Source organism: Arachis ipaensis, chromosome B01 (genome assembly GCF_000816755.2).
Source record: "Arachis ipaensis cultivar K30076 chromosome B01, Araip1.1, whole genome shotgun sequence".
In the NCBI taxonomy this organism is placed as follows: domain Eukaryota; kingdom Viridiplantae; phylum Streptophyta; class Magnoliopsida; order Fabales; family Fabaceae; genus Arachis; species Arachis ipaensis.
In genome coordinates this window covers 12,129,587-12,139,895 of record NC_029785.2, presented here as the reverse complement: position 1 = coordinate 12,139,895, position 10,309 = coordinate 12,129,587, and positions in this window count along the sequence as shown.

Below are 10,309 nucleotides of genomic sequence, written 5' to 3'. Positions count from 1 at the left end.
TATATATATATATATTAGATTTTATTTATTCTTTAATTATTTAGATAAATTGATTGGTTCGGATTCTACGATATCAAAACTAATACTCAGTCACTATTTAAGAAGATTTTTTATTTAGTTTTTTTTTTAATTTATTTTGGTCACCCAAAAAAAAACTAATACTCAAATTAATGAATTTAATCGGATCTTACCAATATAACTATTTTTGATGGGTATTGGATTATCTATACCCATGAACACCCAAAAAATAAGTATACATGAGAAAGTTGAGCTAATTCTGGTTAATGTTATATCCTCTATCTAAAGGTGACTACTCTGATAAAGTTGTCAGTTTCAACTTTTTGTAAAGACGTTTTTCATTTTGTGGTTGTTATTGATTCAAAAGCGTATCACTAAAAGTGTTGCTTAAAGAGAAAGTGTTACCCTTAATCGTTAACTTGGCTCTGATACTAATTTTTCAATTTCGATTTTTTCATTAATTTTCTTTTCGAAATTTCTATTAACTCTTCATATTTTGCTTCGAATAAGTTTATAATTTGTATAGATTCAATTGGTGGTGCTTTATTTAAAGGATTTTGATAAAAATAATTTGCAACTTCATAATCTAAAGTATTGACCATTTCTACTATTTCTCTTGTATTTGTTATATGATCATTTATTACTAGTCCTTGATGTATATTTATAATTCTGATTTCATATTTATAGTTTTTTAATTCTGTTTTAATTTCTATCATAATTATGATATTCTTTTTTACATGGATTATTGTATATAAAATATTTTATCTGTTTGTCTTTTTCTTTAATATAATTTCTCAAATCTTCAAAAACTTCTTTTATTTCTACACTTTCTCTTGTTTCTAAATATCTTTCTAATTTTTCAACTTCATTCTCCATTTTTTCTTTCAACAGCTTTAATTCTTTTAAGTCATAATATAGTTTTCCAGGCATTTATAAATTTTTTTAAGTTTAATTCCAACTTGTTTATATTTATTCTTATTCCTATCCTTTTTATTATAAGATCATCAATTTCGATCTGAAGATTATTTAATTCCCTTTTATACTCCTCTATTTTACTTTTTAATTTTTTCGCCCTTTTTCTTTTTATTTTATTTTCTGATTTTTCAATCTTTTTATGCTTCATTATTTATTTTAGAATTTCTACAAACTCTATCATCGATTCATCACTATTTTCTAGAGACTCTATTAATTTTTCTAGCTCGTCAACTTCTCTTTTTAACTTGTCATAGATTATTTTTAGAGCTTCAAATGCTCTTTGATTTATTTCAGAAAACTGTAAATAATTCAAATGATTTTCTCTTTCAAAAAGCTCTTGTTTCTTGTCTTGATATGTTACATATATTTCTTCTTTATTTATTGTCATAATTTAGTATTTAGGGTTTCATTTAATTTTTCGACCTTTTTTGTTAATTCTTTTATTTCAGAATTTTCTTCTTTAATTTTTAACTTAGATAAACTTAAAGGGCTATTAATTTTAGATTCTCTTATTTGAAAATTCGATGAAACCAATTTCCCTGATGATTCTTTTAGTAATAAAACTGGGTTTTCAATTGCTTTATATTTTGGTATTTTTGTTTTTACAATTTTCAGAAATAATTCATCGACATAAATTTTTTCTCTGTTTTTAAATATTATACTATAATGGCTATTTGTTAAAGCATAATTTATTGCATATGTAATTGAAAATGGTTCATCATTTTGTTCCATTAAATTCTTTCTGTAAAATTTATAAGCCAAATTTATAGATCTTCCAAGATTTTCAGTTGATAAAGGTATAGCATATCCAAGATGGGCATTAAATTTTACATTTACGTTTGCCAAATTTCCATGAACAATTCCAATTATTTGATCTATTGGGTCATCAGTAATTCTTTTGTCACAGATTGCTAAACTTATTGGTGAATTAATTCCTTTCATATATGTAGATTTGATTAAGACTTGTATGGTACTAATATGAATCCATCCAATTTTAGATCTTTTATGTTGATCCTTAATTTTCTCAATCTGTTTACTCAATTCTTCATCATTTATCAAAGCTATTTCAAGTTCTCCATTGGCAGATTTTATCTTTATAGGGGTTTCAAGTTGAATTTTTCCATAGTATATTATATTTTTTCTATTAAAAACTTCTTTTAAAAGACTTTGTTTATTAAAATTTTCATTTGATTTGAGACTTAATTCTGTTTTTAGAACAGCCTGTTTTTCATTATCTAATAAAGCAGTTAATCTATAATAATCAGATTCTTCCGTTAATTCTAAACTTTCTAAATAATTCATAACTAAAAGACTAGGATGAAGATGTACCTTTCTGGAGAAAAACTTCCTTTATTTAGTATATTTTACAATAGATGTTTTTATCTCCAGAGGGGAGATTGTAGATACTAACTCCAGAGGGGAGTTTAGAACTATTTTTCCCTAAGGGAATTCTTTGTCAGACTACAGAATCGCCTCGGCAGCTTCCTCCTTGCTCTCCTAGCATATGAGTACTCTTAACCTTCTGCTTTCTATTTTCTGATGCCTTCTTCAATTACCTAAGCAACCTATTTATAATAGTTGGGTCTGATGGACAATTCCCATCCTTATCCTTCTTATGACGTCATTGCTTACGTCATTATTTGTTATCTTGCACCAGCTACATTATTGGTGCTTTATGACCTAAGCGCTTACGTCATTATGCAATAATATTGAGGGATGCTTCAGATGCACTGTCATCTTCTTTTATCATGTGGGCTTCAGATGTATTGTCCTCTTCTTTTACCATGTGGGTTGATTTCGTTTTATTATTGCTTTCTTCAGATATTTCTGAGGCACATAGCTGGCACTTGTGGTCTTCTCTATTTTTTATCAAATAGCAGAGATTCCTCTTTATCCCTTCAGGGAGTTTTTCTAAAAGTCCAGATAAGTTATAGAATGCTGATTCAAATTCTACCAAGAGTCTCATCTCTCTTTCTTCAATTTCATTTCTTTTGCTGGACACAAGCAGAATATTTCTACTTTTATAATTAATCCTTGTGTGAGATTCCTTTGTTATTTTTTGAGTTCTTTCAAAGACCCTTGCTAATGTGCTGGCTAGTCTTCCTTCATGACTGTAAATTGTTAGATCTTGAATTTGATCAATTGGTTGAAAATTTCCTGGGAAGACGGACATGAATATTACTTGGTGTGCTGGAACCAAGCATTCTTCTTCTTCATTAAAAATAGGTTGACTGTTTGTAAATTTTAGGGATACATCCCTTGGATTTACATTATCAATCATATTTTTAAATCTCTTTACTGCATCAACAAATCCTGCAGGAAACTCACTAATAATTTTTAGATCATTAAAAATTAAAATTGTATCAATTAATCCATACTGGAAGAACTGATAAGTGTTAGATGGGAAAGCATCTGGAAAGATAACCAGCTTTGTTAGCTGTTCTTTGGCAATAGGATAATATCCCAAAATTGTCCTTTTTTCTTCAGTCCAATTCAGGACTATATTAAGGGTTTCTCTGAGATTTGATCTACAGATCCTTTTCTTTTTCTTGATTTCAGCCCTTGTAGGAATGTTTCTTATTATTCCTGTTTTCTGGGTTTGAATTGGAGCTTTATATGCTCTTTTTAGGGTTTGCTTTGGATGAAGAGCTTCATATTCCCTGAAGGATTTTTTTGCCTCTTTCAGTGTTAAAAATCCTCCTTTATGAATTATCCTTGATTGATGTGTGAATGGTGCTGCTTTTTCCTAGGCATCATATACTCCTTTCATGGGGCCATTATAAATTACATAATATTTTTTATCCTGGGTGGATTTTTTAATAATTTCAGCAATTGTTATATTTTCTGAAATTTTTTCTTCACCTGACTTGTCCACCATGCTTAGCTGGCTGAACTCTGATGGTTTCAGTTGTTGTGTTGATTTCATTGCTTGAATGGCCTTCTTGAGAGATTGGATCTGTGTTTTTATTTGCTGACAATGCTTGCATTTTTCGAGCTCTTGTTCATATTTTTTAATTTCTTGATCTAATGCGTTGTAGACGAACTCCATTCTCTTGTTAATGTATCTGCAATAACATTTTTGTCACCCTTAATATATTTAATCTTTATTGGATATTGTAACAAAAATAATTACCATCTTACCAATCGTCCATGATTATAATCAACTTTTAAATTATATCGTATGAAACCTGTTAGGTAACTTGAATCTGTCCTTAATGTAAATTCTCTGGGTAGTAAATCAATTTTCTATTTTTTAAGAGATTTAATTACTGCTAGAGTTTCCTTTTCATGAGTAGTATATCTCTGTTCTGTTGGAGTGAAAGTCCCTGAAATATACCTGCAAAGTAATTCCTTTGGAGAATATTTAGAATCTAGTGATTCTTTTTCTTGTTCCAAACTTCTTATAGCTTTATTAGCTTTTAGACATCCTGACCAAGTTATGTCTGAAGCATCTGTTTCTACTATTAAGTAGTCGTTTTCTTTTGGAATATAAAGTTCTGGAAGTTTTTCACATAATTCTTTGACTCTTTGAATTTGCATACTATCTTTTTCTTCCCATTTCCATTCTTTTTTAGTACTTATTTTTGGAAATAAGCTTTTAGTATATTCTGTTATATTCTTTAAAAATCCTTGATCAGAAATATAATTTATACACCCTAAAAATCTTTGTAATTATTTTCTATCTTCTATTTTATTAGGAAATAAATTTATCTTTTCTAAAATATTTGGTTGAAGTTTTAACTTTCCTTGAGTGGATAGAATTAATCCAAGGAACTCTATTTCCTGTTTTGCTATTCTTGCTTTCTTTTTGCTAAGAACTAATCCTTTTTCTTTACATCTTTCTAAAACTATTAATAATTTTTGAAGATGATCTTCTCTATCATGTTTTGTAAAAATTAGTATATCATCAATGTACACTAAAACAAATTCATTTAACTCTTTTAGATTTTCTTCCATAAATCTTTGATAAATACCTAGAGCTTGTTTTAATCCGAATGGCAATACATTCCATTCATAGAGCAACACACTTGTTGATTCTTTTGTTGGGCAAGTAAAAGCAGTTAATTTCTTTGTTTCTTCGTCTAAACGAAGTTGCCAATATCCTGATTTTGCATCAAGAGATGAAAACCAAGTTGCTCCTTTGATTTTTTCTAAAATAGAATCTTTTCTTGGAAGTTTATGAGCATCACCAATAGTTGCTTCATTCATCTTCTTATAATTAATTACCATCCTTCATTTTCCCCTTTTAATTTCATTATTATTTTCGACATAAAAGGCTGGAGCCGCATGAGGACTTTTACTTAATCTTATAATTCCTTTTTCCAAAAGATCTTTACATTCTAATGAGAACTCTTCTCTATCTCTTGCGGAATAAGGAATTTTATTTGGAACATTTATCTCTTTTGTAGGATCTTTTAATTTAATGCTTACTAATTCTTTATTTGTATTTTTAATATCTAAAGGATTTTCAGCACAAATTTCATCCAAAAGTTCTTCTATCTTTATTTCAAGATTATTTTTTAGAATATTTATCTGAAAGTATAAATTTAAATAACATGTTTCTAATATAGAAAATATTTTAAATTTTAAGATCTTATCTATAGTAGTAGTTGATATTTTTATACGTTTTGATTTTTGATTTATTGAAGAATCGTGTGGAGCTTTTAAAACTATATATGTTAATTCTTGAATGAATGGATGATATAGCTTTAAAAAGTTATTTCCTATGATAAAATCCATTCCAGAATCTAACATATATATAGATGGAACAATGAACCTATAATTTTGAATAAATATTTCAGCCATCTCTACTTTTTGGTCAATTTTATGTATTGATTTGTCAGCTATTCTAACTCTTAATGATTTTTTTTAATTTTTTCCAATCAAGTTTTATATTTGTACTAGCAAAGCATTGTGTTGCTCCAGTATCTATGAAAGCATTTATAAATTTTTCTGTTATTTTTATAGTAATAAATGTGGCATTATTACTCAATCTCTGAGTCTGTTTCTGAGACATATTCAAAAATATAGTCTAAGTTATATCAGATTCTTCTAATGGTTCTATGAAACAAGACTTAGCAATTTCTATTTGTTTGGTAAGATCCTTTTTATTCTTCTTTTTTGGACATTCATTTGCATAGTGTCCTTCTTCTTAATCTAGGATGTGTTCTTCATTTTCTATATTTTCAGAATTTACTAATTCTTCTTCTATTTGAAATTCCTGTTCCATAATATTATTTTCTTGAGCCATTTTTAATTGTTTAAAAAGCATTGTAACTTCTTCTAATTTTTCTTCAATATTCATAATTTCAATGGTGGTTTTACTTTTAATTCTGTTATGTTGATTATATTTTGAAAATTTTTTTCTTTGGGATTCTCCTTTTCCTTATTTCTTTGAAATTTTATGGATACTAATATTTCTTCAAGCATATCTACTATAGAATTTAATTGTGGGTTAAAAGTATGATAAAGATGTGGGGAATCATTTCCATGGTAACATTTTTTAGAAATTCCGTATGAAATATAAGTTTTTTCAGGTTTTTGAATTTCTTCAATAAAACTTATAGTAAAATAAACTCAAAATCATTTTGTATTGATTTTAAGAATTCGGTGTCATTACAGTTAACATTAGTTAAAATCATTAGTTTTTGATCTATTAATTTTGATAATTTAATTATTTCTTCTTTTAAAACTTCTAATTTATTTTTTTCCATTAGGTGACGCTTTTCTTTGTGAAAAGTTATGGTTTTAAGTGAAAAGTGTGGCTTTAGAATATATGATTTAGATTTTGCCATGTAAGCGTCTTTACCATAAAGTTGTTTTTGGGATCTTTATTTGAGTGGTGGTCTTGGTGAATTATGAGAATCTATATACAAATAGGTGACCTATATAATTAATAGTTGACAAATATTAAATTATTTTTTGTTCAAGTGTCTTTGATTGTGAGAATAAAGCTTAATCACTTTTCTTTAGAGGAAGCTTTTTTTTCTTGAAAAAATGCTTTCGTAATTAACGTCCACGCTTTTAATTGCAATGTTTTTTCAAGAAAAAGTTTTTTCCCTTTGGAAAACTAATTAGCTTGACTATCGCAAACAAAGCCAATTAACAAAATATATCAAATTTGGGAATGAGAACTTTTATACAAACAGGTGACGAGTTAAGCCCCACTTTGGTCCCTGAGATTGACGAGTTGCACTGATTTAGTCCTCCAGATCTCGATTGCACTAAATTAGTTTCCCAGATTCGAAAAATTGCACCACGTTAGTCCTTACCCTATTTTCCGTCATCGGAGGACTGACGCCGTTAGTGACTTGGCAAATATTGCCACGCTGGACACTAGGAAACGACATCGTTTCTAAATTGGCACTAAAAACCCCCCTTTGAGCGACGTCGTTTCTATGCGATAGAAAATAATATATTAAATAGGCAAATATGAAAATATTTTTTGTTCAAGTGTCTTCGAATTCGATAGTAAAGCTTAATAATTTTTTTTTTTTGAGAAAAATTTTTTCTTCAAAAAATGCTTTCCTTGTATTAATGTCCATGTTTTTATTTGCAAAACTTCCTCACGGAAAATTTTTCCTCTTTTGAAAAAGAGATTAGCTTGGCTATCCCAAACAAAGACAATTAACAAAGTGTATTATATTTGGTGAACTATGAGAATTTATATACCAATAGAGTGTCTTATATATTCAATAATTGGCAAATATAAAATTATTTTTCGACAAAGTATCATCGATTGTGATAGTAAAGCTTAACCACTTTCCTTTAGAGTAAAACTTTCCCTTGAGGAAATACTTTCGTCATATTAATGTCCACGTTTTTAATTGCAACACTTCTGAAAGAAAAAAATTTTCCTCTTTAGCAAATATGAAATTATTTTTCGTTTAAGTGTCTTCGATTGCGATAGTAAAATTTAATCACTTTCTTTTGGAGAAAAACTTTTCTTTTAAGAAATACTTGCGTAATATTAATGTACACGTTTTTAATTGCAGCACTTGTTCAAGAAAAAATTTTCCTCTTTTGAAGAAGTGATTAGCTAGGCTATCGTAAACAGAGGCAATTGACAAAAAAAAAATATCACATTTGGTGAACTATGAGAATCTATATACAAATAGGTGACACATATATATCCAACAGTTGGCAAATATGAATGTAAAACTCTACCACACAAAGCCTTACGCTATAGTCGTAAATCAGAGATGGTGAGACGCTACGACGTCTAAAAGCAAAAAACATACATATATAGTAAGGATAATTTATCTAAGAGCCTTGAAAGAAAAGATAAGTAAAAATGAGAATCGCGTTGCGCTCGAAAAACGATCAAGGTAAAAGCGTAAATTACAAAAAACAAAGGAGACATATATACATATATGTTGAGTTTGAAGAACTAACAATATTTTAAGATGATGATTAAACATTACTAGTGGGTTAAAAACTAATTGTATGTATAATTTGTTTTGTTTAGTGTGCAGGAAATAATTTAATCACACTAGGCCCAAGAGACATGAATACAAGCCCAAGAATGATTTAGCTTAAACAAAGTATTCATACCATCACTCTTGATCCAAGGAAAGAAGGGAAGAAAGGAAATTGGTCCAAGAACATAAACAAACCTAAATGGTGGTCCATATCCAAACTCATTTACTTGGTGCTAACCAAAGAAATTGAATCCCATTTCATTTGAACCAAACTCCACATCAACAAAACCAACCTCTCTCTTCTCTCTCTTCTTTCTCTTTCAACCCCACATGATTTCTAAAGCAAAACAAGAAAAAGGAAAAGCTCTGCATTAGGGCAAAATGAAGAAATCAAAAGTGGATTACTAATTCAATCAAAGAATAAGGAAATCAAAGAGGCTAGGGCCAAAAGTAAACATCACTTCTGAAACATTATCAGAGACGTATTTTTAGATTTGTATTTCATTGAAACTCGATGAAAAAATCCTCTCTTTGCAAGCACAGAAATAAAAAGATGAAAATACTGAAGATCATGGAGCTCTGCTATAAATCAATGCTCAAGAATCTGACTTGGAGGCAAAGCAAGAATACACGGTTTAGATTCAACAAGCAAGATGAAAAAGGTTGAAAGAAAATATAATAGGTATAGTTGTATTTTTGATTCGGTCACTGATTCTACCATATCTCTCTTCTGTTATGCAGCTGCTAATTTTGATTTTTGGGAGAAAATATCAAACAAGTGCAGAAACAAGTTTCAAGTCTTGGAAGCTTCACTCCTCTATTAAAGGGAAAATGGCCAAGGATTGGAGTAAGGAGTGAGAGCACAACGTTTGGATTCTCGTAGCTTATTGAGCTGTTCATTCTTCTCATTCATGGTTCTCATTGAATATCTCATTTTCTCAGTCTAGTATTTCTTTATTTTCAATGGTAAAAGGCATAACAGTGAGGTTTGTAAGAAAAAGCTATTGAGTGGAAAAAGGCAAGAGAGTTAGACTTGGAGAAAAATTCATGTATTTATTTCAGAAATTCTTTGTAAGTTTTTATGTTTTGTTGTCATGTCCTGAGGAAATTTCCTTACAAGTTGGATTAGCACTTTCCTATTGAAAGTTAGGGTGAGTTCCTAGCCAAGTCTGGTTTGAGTTAGAAACTGGACTTGTCCTAGCTAGGATTGGTTAGAATCTTAGGGAGAATTGGTAAATGTAATTCTGTTGAAAGATAGTGAAATAACATCATTATTGTGATGGAGATGATGTATGCTACATTACACTGAGTAGCCGAACCAGGATATATGACCATGTTACTTCTTCTTTTCTCCGTTTCTGGTTCTGCACTTTAGGAGACAAAAAAAAGTATCTTCTGATTCATCTATCCAGCTATACTTCACTATAATACATCTTGCTCATAACTCTATTTTAGTTCCTACCACGTCAAGAGACAAAACCAAAGTGTCTCTTATTTGTTACTCAAAATATCTTAACAGAATCTTAGTTTGAAAGCAAAAATCAAAAGAGGCCAAGATTCAACCCCCTTCGCTTAGCCACTGATATTCATAAATATATATATATATATAGAGAGAGAGAGAGAATGCCAAAAGGAAATACATATCAAGCAATGTTTTGAAAACCGGATTAGACCAACTGATTTGACCAAATTAATGGAAACCGATCATCAGGTCGGTCCGGTTGACTCTTAGAACCGCACTGCAAAAAACTAGTTTAAAAACCAACCGAATCGGCAGTTAATAGGTGAACCGGCCGAATCAGACAAATTTTTTAAAGGTTCATTTTTGTCATACTGCTCAGAAATGGCGTCGTTTTGACGCCAAAAAAAAAAAGAAAGAGAAACAGCATTGTTTT